Here is a 21,027-nt window from a genome sequence, read left to right as displayed (position 1 = left end):
TCTTTCTGCGGGCCCACATGGTTCCGACACTGACAATTTCTCTGCATTCACACGCATTTCTGAGATACACGCACAAAAATTAATATTGGCATAAATTATACTGAAAAGCCCAAATATTAGCATGCTATCCCAATAAACCCAACTGGCCTCCCAATATTAGCATCGATATTGTTGAATATTGTCTCAGTATATACATAAATTATCCTGGTAGACCCAATCAGCTTTTCAATTTAGCATAATTATCCACATGATTTTAACAGTCTCCTCTATATTAGCATAAATTATCCTGATTAGAATCTTGACTACTCCCATAAATTATCCAGTTGAAACCGATGAGCTTCATTGTCTTTGATACTGAAGCCACACCCCTTTCTTCCTTCACTCTCTTAAGTTTGTCAGCCATTTCCCGAAAAAGGAATCCCCAAAAGATATTCACATTTTGTTAAATATTAATTTGCTTAAGAATTATATCTTTTGTTTATTCTGTGAATGAAAAGTGTAATGGTAACTGTACACTCAGTGCCCCTGTACCTAATAAAGTGGCCACTGGAGTGTATTTTCGTGGTATTCTGCAGCTGTAGCCCGTCCACTTCAATTTTCCATACGTTGTGCATTCAGAGATGCTCTTCTGCACACCGCTGTTGTAACACGTGGTTATTTGAGTTACTGTCGCCTTCCTGTCAGTTTGAACCAGTCTGGCCATTCCCCTCTGACCTCCCTCATTAACAAGGCGTTTTCACCCACAGGACTGTTTATTGTTTTTCTCACCAATTTCTGTAAACTCTAGAGAATGTTGTGTGGAAAATTCCCAGGAGATCAGCAGTTTCTCAGATACTCAAACCACCCCATCTGTCACCAACAACCAAAGTCACTCAGATCACAGTTCTTCCCCATTCTGATGTTTGGTGTGAACAACCACTGAACCTCTTGACCATGCCTGCATGCTTTTATGCATTGAGCTGCTACCATATGATTGGCTGCTTAGATATTTGTACTAATGAGCAGGTGTACAAGTGTACCTAATAAAGTGGCCACTGAGTGTATATTCCATAGGAAATCCTGCTTCGTTGCCCATTACACTCAGTGAGGGATCAATAAATTCCTCCCTCTATCCGCCACACTGGCAATCAGCCCAAAAGCGATTTCCAAAACTCCAGCTAACAGCATGGTATAGGCAGCAATAAATCTTGTGGAATCATTAACCTCTTGCCTTTGCAATTAAACGAGGTAAGCTTTCAAGAGTTCCGTGCCTCTCTTAAAATTGCCTGGGGCATTTTTCTTTCCAGACACATGTACAACAGGCTAGGCTGTTATTGTTTAGCAATTTCTGTCTTTGGAGGAACAAAGGATGATAGGAAACTTGTCTCACTGCAGTCACTCACTATACACTCAGTGGCCACTTTATTAGGTACACCCATTTACCTGCATGTTAATGCAAATATCTAATCAGCCAATCATGTAGCAGCAACTCAATATGTAAAAGCATGCAGACATGGTCAAGAGGTCCAGTTGGTGTTCGGACCAAACAATAGAATGGGGAAGAAATGTGATCTAAGTGACTTTGACCATGGAATGATTGTTGGTGCCAGACAGGGAGGTTTGAGTATCTCACACACTGCCGACCTCCTGAGATTTTCACACACAACAGTCTCTAAAGTTCACTGAGAATGGTGGAAGAAACAAAAAAAGTCCAGTGAGTGACAGTTCTCTGGGTGAAAACGCCATGTTCATGAGAGAGCGGTCAGAGGAGATCGGCCAGACTGGTTCAAGCTGACAGGAAGGTGACAGTAACTCAGATAACCACACGTTACAACAGTGGTGTGCAGAGGAGCATCTCGGAATCCACAACACATTGAACCTTAAAGTGCAGCAGAAGACCATGAACATTCACTCAGTGGCCATTTCATTGGGTACAGGAGGTAGTTAATAAAATGGGCACTGAGTGTATTCCAGTTCTCACAGTCCTCTTACGTAATCTGTCTTAACAAAATCATAAACACAAGAGATGCTGAAATCCTGAGCAACACACACACACACACACACACACACACACACACACACACACACACACACACACACACACACACACACACACACACACACACACACACACACACACACACACACACAGTCCTGGAGGAACTCAGCGGGTCAGGCAGCAACTATGGAGGGAAATGAAGTGTTGGCATTTCATATTGAGACGCTTCATCTAGACTGTAAGATAACCCTATGACTATATGACGGATATTTCCCACTGCTGGAAGTCAGGAACTGTAGCAAGTCTGGGTGAGCACATGGTTAAAGAGCTAGAGAGCAGCACAGATGACGGAGGGGGAGTGGTGAGAGAGGTCTCACTGAACTCCTATTACAGGGAGAATTTGCATAGGCATACCTCAGAGTCCTCAGAGTGGAGCAGCAAATCATAAACATTTCCCTCTATAAATGCTGACTGACCTGCCTCGTTCCTCCAGCACAAATGCCTGCAAGAAAATGAAACAGTATATGGTGACACATTGATGCACCATCAATAACTCTCCGAGACGTGAGGCGAGATATTGGCTTTTATTGACTGGAAGAAAGAACAAGCAGTAATTGACCACCATACTACATCCTGGAGACTGAGGGCTGGGCTCAGGCCTCAATCGCCTTTATACCGGGGTCTGTGAGAGAAGCCACAGTCAGTGGGAGGAGCCCCAGGAGCAGTCAGCAGAGGGGTGTGTCCAGACAGGTATATGTAGTTCACCACACACATACTGTTTGTATTTGATTATAAATGGGTGGAGTTAAGATGGTGCCAAGTGGCTGCTTCTTGCAGCTCACCTGCGGAAAACAGCTTAAATTCCTCTCTTTAATGCCTCTTTTTTTCCTTTCAAGGCCGTTGAGGTTCTATCGCGGTCCTGAAACTGAGTTTTTTTTAAAATGGCGGATGAGTTCCTGTTTCTGGAGTTTGCCTGCCGACCGTTTTCCAACGTTCTCCAGGCACGGCTTGGAAGATGGCGCCTCCGGACGCAGTCCTGCGCAGCCTTGTGAACGACTGATTCCAGGCCGGCGTTACTGACTGAGGCGTCGTGGGAGATAGAGCATCAGGATTTCGCTGCGACGGGTGTACGGGCAGAGCCTCTGTAGTCAAGCGGTCGCATTCTCTCTTTCTCCTGATGGTGGGAGAGTTTGCTGGTGATTCTCGAGTTGGAGAATCGGAGAATCTGCAGTCAGAGGCTGTGATATCATAACAGCGACTGTCAGTCTCCCCTTTCACTGTGAAATGGGTGACATCTCTAGTTCTTGCGGTGAGAGAGGGAGCCTGTGGCGTGATGAACTGTAATAGTTTTTGTTGACTGGAGAACATGGTCTCTCTTTGGCTGCTTTGCTATTGCTTGGTGGGTGGTGGAACTGACGCTTTTTGCTGAAATGAGCCGGGGGAGGGGGAGGTCGATGCTTTGTGCAGGGGGGGGCGGTGAGGGGACTTTGCAGTTGGAACATTTTTCTGTCATTCATTCTTTTGAAGTTCTTCCATTTTTTGTGGATGTCTGTGAAGACCAAGTCTTTCAGGTTGTATATTGTAAACATTCTCTGATAATAAACGGAACCATTGAACTTTGATTTTGACTTTCAGTTTTGTTATTTGGACTTAAATATTTTCCTCTAAGAGTCTGCCCTTTACCCCCAGGAGTCTGTTTTCTCCGCCCAACCTAGATAAGGGTGAATGGAATGATGTCACACAAGAAGGGGAACCTTGCATTGATGCAGCAATTCACACATCCTCTAGTACCATGGCCAGTCAAGTGCTCTCACATTCGGCTGGATGAGCAGTTCATCAGGAGCTCAGCCCTCCCTCCCACTGACAACATCGACAGAAGCTGTTCTCTCAAGAGGGTGGCTTCCATCATCAAAGATTTTCACCATCTGGGCCGTGCCCTCTTCACACTGCTACGTTGGACAGGAAGTACGAAAATCTGAAGTCCCACACCACGAGGTTCAGGGACAGCTACACTCCAACAGGGAACAGTTTCTTGAATGGACCTTACCCTACCTCAGCAACAGAACATTGGAGAGAGAGCACCCCTTGCACTATTTTGGATTTGTCTCTGATTGTGTTTTTGGACTGATACCTTGTTTTTGCGTAGTTCTTTTCATTGTCTTGTATAATTTGATGTACGATGTACGTATTTATGTCCTGAGCTCTGGCTGTACCTACACATCTGTGAGGCTGCTGCAAGCAAGCTTTTCATTGTGTCTGTACCTCACTGTATTACTGCAAACTAGTACCACCAAACGATACCACCAACGACCATTCTGAAAGATTCTGTGGATCTGCTGGAAGGACAGACACACTACTGGAGGAGGCCAACAGGAACAGCATCTCCACCGTGATAATGCAATGCCGTCTCTGATGGCTAGATCATGTCAGCACGTCTCCCTCAACAGATCTTTTACTCTCAGTTGAAGGCATGTCAGCAAGGCCCTGGTGGGCAAAGAAAGTGTCTTAAACAAAATGTCAAAATCAGCCTGAAGAAAATCAATGGCGACACCGTCACATGGTGCAACGCTTTACAACACAGGTGACCTGGATTCAATTCCCACCCTTGCCCGTAAGGAGTTTGTATGTTTCCCCCATGACCACGTGGGTTTCCTCCAGGTGCTCCGGTTTCCTCCCACAGTCCAAAGACACACCGGTTGGTAGGTTAATTGGTCATTATAAATTGTCCCGTGATTAAGCATGAATTAAATTGGGGGATTTCTGTGCAGCGTGGCTCAAAGGGCCAGAAGGACCTACTCTGCACGGTATCTCAATAAATCTAAAAACTGGGAAGACATTGCACTTGGTAGATGCACCTGGAGGAAATCTGTTCAAGAGGGAGCTGCTCTACAGGAGAGTGACCTCCGCTGTGCCCCAGAGAACAAGTGATGGCTATGAAAGGACAGACTGAACTACCATAAGACCCAACCACAACCACAGCCGCCATTTCTGCCCACACTGCACCAGAACATGTGGATCCTGGATCAGCTTCTACAGCCCCCTGAGGTCCCACCAATAGACAACCCCTTAGGAGAACATCGTACTTGACTCAAGTGATTGCGCAATTAGTGCACACAACAATAACTCAATTTTTGTAGGTTATTTTTGATGGCTTAATTATAATGAACCAATATCTACAGAAAGTCAGATGTTGAGCATGAAGTAGCGCTTGTTGTACATTGAACCTAATGGTGAATAGTTCATAAATCGTGATGAAACCACGACTTTTAGGAAACAGAAGGAGACCATCAGCCCATCGTGACTGGTCTAGTCCACAACCATCCAGCCACTGCCATCAGGGAGGAGGTACAGGAGCCTTAGGTCCCACACCAACAGGAACAGTTATTACCCTTCAACCATCAGGCTCCTGAACCAGCTTGGATAACTTCACTCAGCAAAATGACACCACACTACAGATTGACTTTCGCGTACTCTACAACTCATGTTCTCAGAATTACTTATGCTTTTATTTACACAGTTTGTCTTCTTTTGCACACTGGTTGTTTGTCATCTCTTGTGTGTATATCGATCTTTTCATCTGTCACGGTGTGCGCTTGCAGAACTGGACCCAGGTGCGGAGGAACGGCAATCTCTGATACGGTGGAGTGCTGGCAATGACTCAATCCGGGGGGGGGGGGGGGGGCGGGAGGAATAGCCGATGCCCATGTAGAGCTGGAAACAAACGGTTAGAAACAGGAACCAACAGAGCCAAGTAACACCATGAGACAAATCATTCTGCATATATGCAAGGACCTTGACCCAGTGGTAAACAAGAGTCCCCTTTAAATAATTATAGAAAGTGGAAAGCCTGTGCCAGTCATAATTAACTTGGCAATATTAAACGGAAACCACCAGGGCTTAACAGCTCTAACAATTAGTGAATACAGCTAGCTGAGAAACCTGGAAATCCAGTGCTCTACTGCAGGCTGCAGAGGTCCACAGGGCTCGTGCAGGGAGCCTAGGACCAGAGGACGCAGCCTCAGAATAGAAGGATGTCCCTTCAGATCAGAGATGAGGAGGAATTCCTTCAGACGGAGGATGTTGAATCGGTGGAATCCATTGCCACTGAGGACTGCGGAGGCCATATCATTGGGTATATTTAAAGTGGAAGCTGATAGGTTCTGGATTAGCAAGGGCATCAAAGGTTACAGGGAGAAGTCAGGCGAATGGGGTTGATAGGATGGTGGAGCAGACTCAATGGGATCGAAGGCCTGATTCTCCTCTTACATCTTATGTTCTTTTTTCATAAATTCTATTTTATATTTTTGTAAATGCCTGCAAGAAAATGAATCTCATGTTAGTATATACTAGTTATGGCTACTTTGTTAATAAGTTTATTTTGACTTTGAGAGTGGAGATAATTAGATTTCTCTCCCTTCCCAGCTCTCTCTTCACAGTCCTTTAACACACTGCTTAAAGTGCTGATATTTATCTATATCATATTGCAAATTGTATACGCAGAGCAGACTTGATGGCTTGAATAGCCCATTTGTACTCCAATGTTTTACGGTCTATCAGGCTGAGAAACATCTTCTTACCCCAGGCTGTTCGACTTGTTAACACCCCACTGCCACCCAGCACACATGTACACTCCGTCCGACTGCCCCCCTCCCCACCCTCACTCCCCAACTCACTGACACACTCTCCCCCTGCGCTGGGCACTTTTCATCTTTTATTGCTGCTGTTTCACATATTTATACAAGTGTTTGTTTTATTATAATAGTGCCATTAACATTATACTGTCTATCATAAACATAAATCATAGGAGATATCAGGGGTAAGTTTTTTTACTCAGAGAGTGGTGAGTGCGTGGAACGGGCTGCCGGCAACGGTGATGGAGGCGGATACGATAGGGTCTTTTAAGAGACTTTTGGATAGGTACATGGAGCTTAGAAAAATAGAGAGCTATGGGTAAGCCTAGTAATTTCTAAGGTTGGGACATGTTTGGCACAACTTTGTGGGCCAAAGAGCTTGTATTGTGCTGTAGGTTTTCTATGTTTCTATTAACCTCACACTGTATGTCAGCCTGTCAATCTTCAGGCCATGTCACTCAGGGACTTGTGCTGATATTATTCTGTGACTCTATGCGCTGGATTGTAACTATATGATGTGCGTGACAGTGTGTACTGTGATTTGCACCTTGGTCTCAGAGGAAGAATGTTTCATGTAGCTGTATACACGTGTATGGTTGAATGACAATTTATTTTATTTATTTATTGAGATTTATCTATTATGCAAAGTAGTTCTTTCTGACTTTTTGAGCCAGGCCGCCCAGCAATTTCCAATTTAACCCTATCCTATTCACTGGACAATTACAATGACCGAATAACCTACTAACTGGTATGTCTCTGGACTGTGGAAGGAAACCCGGGCAGCCCGAGGAAAACCACACATTCCTCAGGGAGGACTTACAAACTCCTTATAGACAGTGTCAGGAATAAAATTAAGCTTATATTACCAACGCTGTTTCACTGCCTTTTCTAAGAGCGAGTTCTGGATCACCCCTCCCCCATACTTTTGTGAAGAAAAAGTTCTCAAAAAATTCTTTACTCCTCACAAGTATGGTGCATTTGATGGAATGACAAAGCACGAGATATGCGACTGTGTCTGGCGTTATCTGAGTACACAAAGTATGACATTTTGTCTGGGGATATATTAACTCGCAACAAATAGAACACCATCCGACAATGTATTAATAAAAGATATAGACCAATGTGTCTGCGAATATATCAATTGTTGACTTTTACTGTTGCGTCTGAGAATGCATTAGCAGATGAGATAGTCTATTCTGTCAGAGTGTATATAGTCATATAACATCAACAACAGTAGCTGGTAGCAAACCAAATTGCTTCCTCACCTATAGTAACTGATAAAATTATTGTACACACTCCACTGAACACCTCACGCACAACAGGATATTTCAGTGTACCCACAGTAACTTAATGTCACTGGCGAGTGACAGTCTACTGGTTCTCGAATCGGGGGAATTTGGGCAAGCGGCGTGGCAGATTGTAATGTGGAAACAGCAAGCCGCCGGTCTCCCTTCTCGTTGTGGCAGGAGCAGTTTCTGAGGCGTCGAAGCATTGGGATGGACAGAGGCATTTGATGGTCAGGGTTTCTGTGGGTTTTGCTATCGCTTGCATGGTGTGTGGTGTTGGGAGGGGGTGGTTTGATGCTTTCTCTGGACCATGTGGTGGGGGGGAGGGCAAGGGTTAATGCTTCTGCTGCTGCTTGTGCAGTGGGGGGGGGTGAGGGGGCTTTGGGATTCTAATGTTTTCTGTCATTCACTCTTGTTTTTTTTGGTTTCATGGATGTCTGTGAAGAGTACGAATTTCAGGTTATGTACTGTATACTACTACTACGTCGACTCAGGCCTAGGGGGACGGCGTCGGGCATGATGACGGACTCTCCACTCCATCATTTTCTGATATTAAATTGAACCATTTGACTATTGGTGTACTGATATCAGAAATCTCTCAGCCTCTTCTGCTTTGTGTTCACCAGGCAACTTATTTATTAGTGCCAAAGTCAAATCCTGCCAGAACTTTAACTTTGCAAGAAAAATACCAGCAAGAAAATAAATCTTAAGGTAGTATATGGTGAAATACAGTATCTGTACATTAATAATAAATTTAATTTGAACTTCTAAAGTCAAGATCAATTTATTATCAAAGTACATATATGTCACCTTGTCTGAACAGGCATTTAGAGGAAAATAAAGAAATACAATAGAATTTATGAAAATCTATAAATAAATACAGAACAAATAAAAGATATAAACCTGGAACATGATTGTGTTTTGAAAGTCTGAAACAGAAAAGTGACACTTGAATACGTAAAAGTCGTTAATAATTATTGGAACAGAATTACAAATGTGTCCTGAATAAAAAGGGAAGAAGACACAAGAGACCGCTAGAATCTGGAGCAAGAAATAACTTGCTGGAGCTTAGCCTACTGCCTGTTACGCCACTGGCATTTAGTGCCGGCAATGAAGGTCCTCCATCTTTGTCTGTCCTTGGTCATCAAAATCAATTTTGGTCTTGATAGCTCCCTCTCGGTTTTCACTACTGTCAGCTATGCAAGACCTGGATGGAGACTCAGGAGTACTGTCACATTCTGATGTAGAAGGATTCCTCATTGCTGTTTCTGTAACAACTTTGTTTTACCAGTCAGGGTTTTTAGCCTGGAGCTGAACCTCCAAACCTGGAGGACTGGTGGACCACTCTTAGTCTGGCCTCTACCCTTTGATCTGTTTGGCATGGGTGACCCTACCAAGAGCTAAAGCGCAAAGTCCTGACTCCAGCCAACGTAGCTCTCCAGGTCATTGAGACACACCAGGCACCAAACCCTACATCAATGGTCCTCCTAAAAGAACCTGCTGGAGGTACTTAAATGTTTTGAGCAGCATCTGCTGGTGGTGGTGGGACGGTAAGGAATTGTTGACGTTTTGAGCCTTTATCACCTTCCTTACTCAACAGATTCCAGAACCAGTAGCCTTCATGGTCCTGTTAATCATCTTCCACTCACGGTCTCCACCTTCACCCTCCTCCTTCTCACCTACTGATTCCATTTGCTGCTCCTCCTTTTACTTCTGTTAGCTTCCATCTATCTACCACACAATGGACCACAAGATAGCGGAGCAGAAGTAGGTCTTTCAGCCCATGGAGTTTGCTCTGGCATTCCATTATGGCTGGTTTATTATCCCTCTCAACCCCATTCTCCTGCCTTCTCCCTGTAACCTTTGACGCCCTGACTAATCAAGAACCTGTCAACCTCAGCTTTAAATATACCCAATGAGTCTCCACAGTCATCCATGGCAATGAATTTCACACATTCACCACCCTCTGGCTAAAGAGATTCCTCCTTATCTCTGTTCTATAGGAACATCCTTCTACTCTGAGGCTGTGCTCTCTGGTCCTAGACTCCCCCACTACAGGATACGTCCTCTTGACATCCCCTCTCTAGGCTTTTCAATCCTATCACATCTATCTGTACAAACATGCTGGATGAACTCAGCAGGTCGGGCAGCATCCGTGGAAATGAGCAGTCAACGTTTCGGGCCGAGACCCTTCGTCAGGACTGAAGGAGGAGGGGGCAGGGGCTCGATAAAGAGGGTAGGGGGAGGGGGGGTAAACCAATCAGAGGAAAGATCAAGGGGTGGGGGAGGGGAAGCAGGGAGAGGATAGGCAGGAGAGGTAAAGAAGGAATCTAAGGGGAAAGCACTATGGGTAGTAGAAGAAGGCAGAGTCATGAGAGGTGATAGGCAGCTAGAAGAGGAGACAGAGTGAAAGTTGGATGGGGGAAGGGAGAGGGAGGGAATTACCGGAAGTTGGAGAATTCAATGTTCATACCAAGGGGCTGGAGACTACCCAGATGGTATATGCAGTGTACTTTGTGTTTATCACATCTATCCACCTTCCACTCAATCTAGACCAGGAAACTGAGCACAAGGTTCCAGTCTGCCTCTCACCCACCCTAAGCATTTACTGTGATAAACAGTGTGCATAGTTGTACACAGCCCTGTCTTAGAAACTCAAGAACCATCACTGTGAAGTTTTCATTGTTTCTTTGCCATTGACCTGGAACATTAATTCTGATCCTCTCTCCACAGGCTCTGGCCAACCTACTGAGTGTTTCAAGCGTATTCTGTTTAATTTCATTATCCTATCCCTTCTTATGAAATTAATCATTTTTTGACTTAATTAAGCTGCTGAATTCAGAGGATTTCAAGCCAACTGCTGCCCATCTGCCCTCGTTTCTCATGTGCGGGTTTGATATCATTGGGGTGGGAGTGGACTAACTTTGTTCTCGGACCAATTAATTCATCCTGAGGTGTGCAGCCTTTACTCCAGAGGTGATCTGATCAGAGCTTTACACAAGGTCTGATTTATCATTTTGTTTAAAATAGCTAAACCATCAGTGATATCTTCTGCCAAGATATTGCTCTCTAAGACATAACCATGTGCTATTGTTGATTCAGGATTGGTTATAGAACCAGGAGTTTTGTGGTGTACCAGCGAAGTATGGAGAGCTGTGGACACAGCCCAGTCCATCGCGAAGAGCAGCCTCCCCAACATTGACCCTGCTTTCACTTACCACTGCCTTGGGAAAGCCCCAAAAAGCAGTGACAATGAGAAGGGAAAACCCTCATCAATTTTACCATCAGGTAGGATGTACAGAAGCCTGAAGGCACACACTCAGCGATTCAGGAACAGCTTCTTCCCCTCTGCCATCTGATTTCTGAATGGACATTGAACCCACAAACACCACCTCACTACTTTCTTTATTTCTACATTTGCACTACTTATTAACTTAACTATTAAAATATGTACAGTAATTCAGTTTTTAAAATATATTATGTATTGCAATGTACTGCTGCTGCAAAGTTAACAAATTTCACGACAAATGTCAGCGATATTAACCCTGATTCTGATTTCAATAATCTCCCACTCCAGACATTCTGCCTTCCCCTTCCATTGGGTAGAAGATAGAAGAGCCTAAGAACACGTACCATCAGGCTCAAGGACAGCATCTATCCCAATGTTATAAGATTCTTGATCGGACCGCTTATTTGATAAAGGGCTCCTGATCTCCCAATCTATCTGATCATGACCAAGCACCTTATCGTCGACCTGCACTGCACTCTTTCTGTAAGTGTAACACTTCATCCTGTATTCTGTTATACACTTAGTGGCAACTTCATTAGGTACGCTTGTATACCTGCTCATTAATGCCAATATCTAATCAGCCAATGATGTGGCAGCAACTCAATACACAAAAGCATGCAGACATGGTCAAGAGGTTCAGTTGTTGTCCAGACCAAACATCAGAATGGGAAAGAAATGTGATCTAAGTGACTTTGACCACGGAATGATTGTTGGTGCCAGACGGGGTGGTTTGAGTATCTCAGAAACTGCTGACCTCCTGGGATTTTCATGCACAATAGTCCCAAGCATTTACAGAAAATGGTGCAAAAAAACAAAAAAAAACAATCCAACGAGCAGCAATTCTGTGGGTGAAAATGCCTTGTTAATGAGAAAGTTCAGCCAGACACGTTCAAGCTGACAGGAAGGTGACAGTAACTCAAATAACCACGTTACAACTGTGGTGTGCGGAAGAGCATCTCTGAACGCACAGCATGTCGAACCTTGAAGTGGATGGGTTACCGCAGCAGAAGACCATGAACACTTAGTGACTACTTTATCAGGTAACAGGAGGTGCCAAATAAAGTGGCCACCGATCGCGGTTTTCCCTTGTTTTTCCTTTTGTACTACCTCGATCTACTTGCGTATGTAGTTCCTCCAGCGTTTTGTGTGTGTTGCTCAGGATTTCCAGAATCCCTTGTGTCTCTGTAGAATGATCTGTCTGGATGGCCTCAAAACAACATTGTTTAATGCCAACCAATTATAATTAGTAGGCTATTTGGTCATTGGGTGTAAATAGGTGGTGTGGGCTCATTGGGCCAGGAAGGCCTGTTACTGTGCTATATCCTTAAAGAAATATTTTATTTAAAATATTATTCTTCATCAGTTATTCTCATTGCTGTAATATCTTAAACCTCTTTCCTGTGGAGTCTTGCTATGTATCATACAATGCTCAATGTGCAGAAATTAGCTTTATTTGTGCCAATTAAATTAGAATTTAAATGCCATACAAAACAAATCCCTTTCTACCTACACTATGTCCATATCCCTCCATTGTTTGCATATTCCGTAAGACCATAACATATAGGAGCAGAATTAGGCCATTTGGCCCATTGAATCTGCTCCGCCATTTCATCATGGCTGATCCATTTCCCTCTCAGCCCCAACTGCTTACCTCCCCCCGTATCCCTTCATGACCTGACCAATCAAGAACCTCTCAACTTCTGCCTTAAATATACCCAATGACTTGGCCTCCACAGCCGCCTTTGGCATCAAATTCCACAGATTCACCGTTCATGTTCAACCGTAGAGTCTTTTAGACACGTTTATTGTCCTTGCCTCCCACCACCACGCAGGCACCCATCAAAAACCCACCCTGCACATCTCCTTTGAACTTTCCCCTTCACACTTCTGGTATCAGACATTTCAACCCTTTGAAAAAGGAATTGGCTGTTCACTCTGTCTATGCCTCTCACCATCTTACAGGAAGGAAACAAAAATGTAGGTGTTTGTCTGACAGTCAGTTCTCTAGGAAATAGAATCAGGTTTATTATCACTGACACCAGGACTATGCAAGTCATAGGCACATATACTTATAGCCAGGGTGCCTAAGACTCTTGCACAGTACTGTAGTAATTTTATGTATTGCACTGTAATGTTGCTGCACAAACAAATTTCATGACATATGTGAGTGATGATAAACCTGATTCTGATATGGGTGTCTATTGTTGATTGAGAGTGGGAAGGGGTCAGGGAGAGGGGAATCATGGTTGGAAAGAGGGGAAGGGAGAGGGAAGGGAGTGGGAAGCACCAGAGAGACTTTCTGTAACGGTCAATAAACCAATTGTTTGGAATCAAGTGACCTTGACTGGTGTCTCAGGGCTGGGCGTGTCTGCAACCTCACCTTCCCCTGCCCCTGGCACTCCCTCTCTGTTACCTGTCTCTCACCCTTCACCGTTCTGAATATCCATTGTTCGCACCAGATTTACAAACTTCGCTCCATGTTGACAAATACAGTACTGTGCAAAAGTCCTATATATGTGCCTAAGCCTTTTAAACAGTTCTGTATGTCATGAAATGTGTTCCTTTGTGACAGCAGTATAATGCAAAACACAAAATCTACTGTAAGTTCCCTGTTATTACTGTACTATCATCAGGGAGAAGGTACAGGAGCCTGAAGACACACACTCAACATCTCAAGACAAGCTTCTTCCTCTCCGCCTTGACATTTTTGGATGGGCAATGAACCCATGTACACTAACACACTATTTTTCCCTTCTTTCTTTTTATCTCTTTTTGCAGTACTTAATTCACTTAATCTTTTAATATATATTTCTTGTTGTAATTTATAGTCTATTATTATGTACTGCACTGCTGCAGCAAAAGAACTAATTTCACAATGTGCCAGTGGTATTAAATCTGAGTCTGCTTCTGATTTTGAAGTTACAATAAACATAAATAACATTGTAAAAGAGAACTCACGGGGTAGTGTTCATGGACTATTCAGCTGGTTTAGTAAGCAGGTTATGCTGGAACAAGTTATTTGTCGAACTGCACAGAATTACAATCAGGTGTTGAGGCTTTAAGCATTTTATGCGATTGATTGTTGGTCTGAATTACTGGGTCTGATTGGTCCCACCTGGCAGTCATTATTATGTTAAATCATTGCCTTCTGGACAATGGCTGCCTTGGCAAGTCCTGGCAGTGTTCACGCTGTTTGGAATTTTCCAACGTTTTACTGTGGTTGTAAATCTTTCATATTGGCCAAATGAGGACGTCAGAATAGTTTATTATTCAGGGTTCGGATCCAATTATCTTCAACAATTCTACATTTTTCACATAGCTACATGGAGTGTGCTTCTGGGTAAGAGTCAGACCAAGCTTCGACATTCCAGTCACTGGAGTGCAAGTCAGGTGTTCTGAACAGAAAAAGCAGGACTTTATTTTCAGCCAGATTAGAGGGTAAGAGTTGTAAGGAGAGGTCAGACAAATGTAGTTTGTTTATTCAACAGCGTTGGAGGCTGAGAGGAATCCTGATAGAATTCTACTTCCCAGGGTTAAAAATCAAAGTAAATTTAAAATTCAAAGTAGATCTATTATCAAATAAATATGTATATGTCACCATATGCTACCTTGAGATTCATTTTCTTGCAGGCATTTACAGGAAAGGCTTATCATATGAAGAGCAGTTGATGGCTCTGGGGCTCTACTCACTGGAATTCAGAAGATTGAGGAGTGACCTCATTGAAATCTATCGAATGTTGAAAGGCCTCAAGAGAGTGGATGTGGAGAGGATGTTTCCTGTGATAGGGGAGTCTAAGACCAGAACGCACAGCCTCAGTATAGAAGGACCGTCCATTTAGAACAGAAATGAGGAGGAATTTCTTTAGCCACGGAGTGGTGAATCTGTGGAATTCATTGCCACGCATGGCTGTGGAGGCCAAGACATTGGGTATATTTAAGGCAGAGGCTGATAGGTTCTTCATTAGTCAGGGCATGAACGGTTACAAGAAGAAGGCATGAGATTAGGATTGAGAGGGAAATGGATCAGCCATGATGGAATAGCAGAGCAGATTCAATGGACCAATAGCTCCTGTAACTTATGGTCTTAAAATAAAGAAATACAATAGAATTTATGAAAAACGACATAATCTCCTAAAGACGACAAACTGTGCAAATTTTTAAAAAAATCAACAATACTAGGAACATTAGTTTGGAGTCCATGAAAATCAGTCTGTATATTGTGGAATCAGTTCAGTGTTGAGGTAAGTGAAGTTATCCACGTTGGTGCAGGACCTTGAGGGTATGGGTTAGAAATAGAAAGTTCTGAAAGGCATGCATTTGAGATGAGATAGCGAAAGTTTAAAGGATAAACTGAAGAGATGCTGCAGAAGATGGAAATCCAGAGCAGAACACACAAAGGGGTGGCACATTAGCATAGGGGTCAGTACAACACTTCACAACACCAGCGGCCCAGGTACAATTCAAGGAGTTTGCACGTGGATTTCCTCCAGGTGCTCTGGTTTCCTCCCACGTTCCAAAGGTGCACCTGCTGTTGGTTTAATTGGCCATTGTAAGTTGTCCTGTGATTAGGCTAGTGTTAAATTGGGGGTTGCTGGAGGTTGTAGACTGAAGGACGAGTTCCACACTGTATCTTAATGAATAAGTGAATAAATAAAATGCTGGAGGAACTCAGCAGGTCAAGTAGCATCTGTGGAGAGGAATAAACAGTCATTGTTTCAACTGTTCAGGAAGTGATGAAGGGTCTTGGCCCAAAGCGTCAGCTGCTAGTTCCTCTCCATTGACGCTACTCGACCTGCTAAATTCCTTGAGTATTTTGTGCATGTTACTCTAGGGATGTTTGGGGCAAGCTTTGTACACAGGTGTTGTCAGGCGTGATATAGTATTGTATGGTATTCTACAACAGTAATATCTAAGAGGCCTTTAGACAGACTCATGAATAAGTGGAGAGTGGAGAGACAGGAGTCATATAAAAGCAGAAAGAATTCAGTTTAATTTGGCATCATATTTGGCATAGCACTATAGGGTGAAGGGCTTTCACAGATAAAGTCCTCCACATCACTGAGCACAAACACAAGGATGTGCAGGAGCCTTGGGTCCTACACCACCAGGTTCACGAAAAGTTATTACCCCCTCAATCACCAGGCTCCTGAACCGGTGTGGATAATTTCACTCACCCCCACAGTAAACTGATTCCACAACCTATAGACCTCACTTTCCAGGACTCCACAGCTCATGTTCGCTACATTATTTATTAAGTTATCTTTATTTCTTTATTTTTGTTTTTGCACATTGGTTGTTTGTCCATCTTTGTGTGTATTTTATTGTGTTTCTTTGTATTTACTGTGAATGCCTGCAAGAAAATGACTCTCAGGGTAGTAGATGGTGACATATATGTAATTTGGTAATCAATTTCCTTTGAACTTCGTTCCTGTGTTGTACTGTTCCATGTTTTTGTACTATCATTATGATGATGTCAGAAGGAAGTGAATTGTTGGTAGTAATTACTAATGCGGTCACTCGAGTCGATTATGATGTCTTCCTAAGGGGTTGTCTATTATTCCCTTAACAGAGAGCGCCTGTGCGTGACTTTGTTTAATGTGGGTGGCTGATGCACGGACAGCCAGCACACGGTCCTTGAGAGATCGGGGTCAGGGTCCAGGGACATGGAGTGCAAGGTGACTGGGAACCCTTCACTGCTGCTGCCTTCCTCCTCCTTCACAGCCCTTGTGATGTGTCATCATCATCTGCTAGCTCCACCGTTGAGGTCTTGGTTGGATTGCTCTTTGTCTGAATCCTTACCGCCATGGGTGACCCCACCAGGAGCTAGGCTCTGGACGATATCATTCTCAGGACCTCAGGAATCCACAAGCCCCTCCACCCTGACAAGGTGATGATCCTCGGAGAATGGTACCCTGAACAGAAGTGCACAATTCCTTTTGATCTCAGAACCGAAGCAGGCTTGGGCCTGGTCACCTTGATCCTCGAACCATTGCTTCTTTACTTCACAGAGGCAGACTAACTTGTTCCTCGGAAATGCCATTGACATTCCCTGGATGCATTTAGCTTTGCTCAATCTTTCAAAATACAACTAGATATTGAGTGGAAGAGTCAGGGATATAGAAAATAAAAGTAAGGAGATTGCTTAAAGTAACTACTAATAATAAGCCTAGATAAACCTAATTCAGTGTAATTAAGTAAGGGATGTAAAGAGAGGACTGGTGAACTTTGTGTTAAAATGCATGATGGGAAATAAACCAATTGCCATTTTTTTCGGTATCTGATATCTTTAACGTCCACAATGAAAACAGATATACTTTGCAATGCTGTTGGGGTGTATTCTGGAGTTAGGGTATATGTCAAATATTAATTTCATCAGCAACCAATCTTCAGACATGCAAACACGAGGAAATCTGCAGATGCTGGGAATTCGAGCAACACACACAAAATGCTGGTGGAACACAGCAGGCCAGGCAGCATCTACAGGGAGAAGCACTGTCGATGTTTTGGGCCGAGACCCTTTGTCAGGACTAACTGAGTTCCACCAGCATTTTGTGTGTGTTGCTTCAGACATGTATGTGGATTGTAGATTGAATTTAAAATGCATCCCAAAACAATAGTTTTCCTGCAACTGATGACTGGAGTTGATTGCAAACCAGATGACCCTAATTAACATTCATTTTGGGTGTCTGGAGTGTGGGAGCAAAGAAGGAGGTGTGTGAAAACTACTTGTAATTCAAAGGAAGCAATGTAGATACATTGTAGCTGTAAGATTGTCCTGCTATTACCGTTGATCTTTAGCATATAAAAATGTCATGTAATATTGGGTCTGGAGGCCTCTTCCTCTAAGAGTGTCTCAATAAAATGCCTGCGGTTTGCTTTCACTGAATAAAACACTTCTATATCCATCAGCTTCAGTGTTTCTTTGGTGATTTTGCTTGTGTGACAACAATAGCATCTCACAAAGCTAGATTGAAGGTGATGTAAATATAACAAACTAACCGTGTGTCACACTACCTATTGGTACCCATTGTTTTTACATGAAGGCAGCAAAGAGTACATACCACTGTATGAATATGTTTGGCACCTTGGCCTTCATAAATCAAGGTACTGAGTACAGGGGTTGGGATGTTCTGCTGAAATTACATAAGGCGTTGGTGAGGCCTAATATGGAGTATTGTGTGTAGTTTTGGTCACCAACATACAGGGAAGTTACCAATAAGATTGAAAGATTACAGAGAAAGTTTACAAGAATGTTGCCAGCACTTGGGGATCTGAGGTCTAGGGAAAGGCTGAATAGGTTAGGACTTTATTCCCTGGAGCCTAAGAGAATAAGAGGAGATTTTTAAATAGAGGTATTTAAAATTATGAGGGGTATAGATAATGTAAGTGCAAGCAGGCTTTTTCCACTGAGGTTAGGTGAGACTAGAACTTGTCTTAAGTGCCTCACTGGAGCCTTAACATGGGTTAAGGGTGATAAGTGAAATATTTAAGGGGAACATGAGGGGTAATTTCTTCATTCAGAGGGTATTGTGTGTGTAGTGATGGATATGGGTTTGATTTCAATATTTAAGCCAAGTTTGGATAAGTACATGGATGGGAGGGATAAGGAAAACTATGGTCCAAGTATAGGTCTATGGGACTAGGCAGAATAATAGTTCAGTACAGGCCAATGGGCTGAAGGGCCTCTCTATGCTGTGGTAGTCTATGACTTTATGACTTTAAGTATAGATTGTTCATATTAGATTTTCAGAGAAGAGTATTTGCAGTAAAGAAACATAATTTTTTAATAACAATTAAAATCCCAGAATGATCTGTAATAGAAATAGAATTTAGATATTTGCAACAATTGTCTAGATTTTACAAGCTGCTTAACATTCCTTTAATGAACAATGCATCCTCCCACAATCAACCTACTTGAATATAATGGATTTTGAAACATTGTCAAGTAAATCCTTTTTCTTTGGAAAATTCTTCTGAAATCTCTGTTCTTTGATGTACATCGTGAGTTATTAAATGTTCAGGGTGACAAGCGACAGGTCCTGATTAGCCTCCTTAAGCAGATCTCATTTCTTATGTAACCTATTGTCTCCCCTACACAATACTATAGGTTAATTGGCACTTTGATTCCACCAAAACTCTTTGCTACCTCAAGGGACAATTCAATCAATCTAGCAAGCAAGAATAATCAATGAAAGAGTTAATGTATCAGGAGCCTTTGAAGGCTCTGGACCTGTACTCACTGTAGCTGAGAAGAATGAGGTGGGAGATCATTGAAATCTATTGAATATTGAAAGGCCTAGATAGAGTAGATGTGGAAAAGATGTTTCCTATAGTGGAAGAGCCTAGGAACAAAGGGTACAGCCTCAGAATAGAAGATTGTCCCTTTAGAACAGAGGTGAGGAAGAATTCCTTTAGCCAGTTGGGTAGTAAATCTGTAGAATTCATTGCCATGAATGCTGTGGAGGCCAAGTATATTTAAAACTGTGGTTGATAGGCTCTTGATTAGTCAGGGTGTCAAAGGTTTTGAGGAGAAGGCAGGAGAATGGGATTGAGAGGAATAATAAATCATGGTTAATTTGGTTGAGAGCTACAATTTGGCAGAGCAGACTCGACAGGCTGAATGGCCTGATTCTGCTCCAACATCTTGTGATCTTAAATCCTCTAGGAAGAATTATAGGTGGCTTGCCAGAAAGAATAACATTTCCAAACATTTCAGTGTAGATAGAAGGAAATGCCACTCTGTAACTTAGTGTGAAGTAAAGGTAGTATTTCAAAGTCAAGGTAAGTTTATTATCAAAGTATGCATATGTAACATGTATGTTATCTAAGAAGGGATATGCTGACATTGGAGAGAGTTCAAAGGAGGTTCACAAAAATGTTTCCAGGATTGACAGGCTCACCATATGAGGTGCTGGGCCTCCTCTCACTGGAATTCAGAAGAATGAGGGAGATCTCATTGAAACCTATCAAATGTTGAAAGGCCTCTTTAGCGTGGATGTGGAGAAGATGTTTCCTATGGTGGGAGAATCTAAAACCAAAGGACACAGCCTCGAAATAGAGGGACATCCTTTTAGAACTGGGATGAGAAGGGATTTCTTTAGCCAGAGATTGGTGAATCTGTGGAATTCATTGCCACAGGCTACTATGGACTCCAAGTCTTTGGGGATATTTAATGTAGAGGTTGATAGATTCTTGATTAGTCAGAGCATGTTGGGATATGGGGAGAAATCAGGAGATCGGAGCTGAGAGAGGGATGGATCAGCCTGATGAAATGGCAGAGCAGACCCGATGGGCCAAACAGCCTAATTCTTTTCCTATATCTTACGTTCTTATGGCCTTACGTCACAATACACTACCTTGAGGTTTATCTTCTTGCAAGCATTTACAGGAAAATAAAGAAATGCTATATAATTTGTGAAAAACTATACATAAAGACAAACTAATGTGTTAAAGAAGACAAATTATGCAAATAAATAAATAATACTGAGAAGATGAGTTGTAGAGTCCTAGAAGGTGAGAATATAGGGTGTGAAATCTGTACAGTGTTGAGGTAAGTGAAGTTATCCATACTGGTCAGGAGGCTGATGGCTGTAGGGTTTTAGCTGTTGAGTGGGACCTACACTCCTTGTAAACGTGCTCAGTGGTGGGGAGGGCTTTGCCTGTAATGGACTGGGCCGTATCCAACACTTGCTGTAGACTTTTCCATTCCTGGGTATTTGTTTTCCCACACTAGGCCACAATGGAACCCGTCAGGATACTCCCCATGCTGCATTTATAGAAGTTTTCGATGACCTGCCAAATCTATGCAAACTTCTCATTGGCACTTTGAATCCACAAAACTCT

The sequence above is a fragment of the Hemitrygon akajei genome, chromosome 11 (assembly GCF_048418815.1).
Source record: "Hemitrygon akajei chromosome 11, sHemAka1.3, whole genome shotgun sequence".
Taxonomy (NCBI): domain Eukaryota; kingdom Metazoa; phylum Chordata; class Chondrichthyes; order Myliobatiformes; family Dasyatidae; genus Hemitrygon; species Hemitrygon akajei.
Note: the sequence above shows the minus strand (reverse complement) of the source record.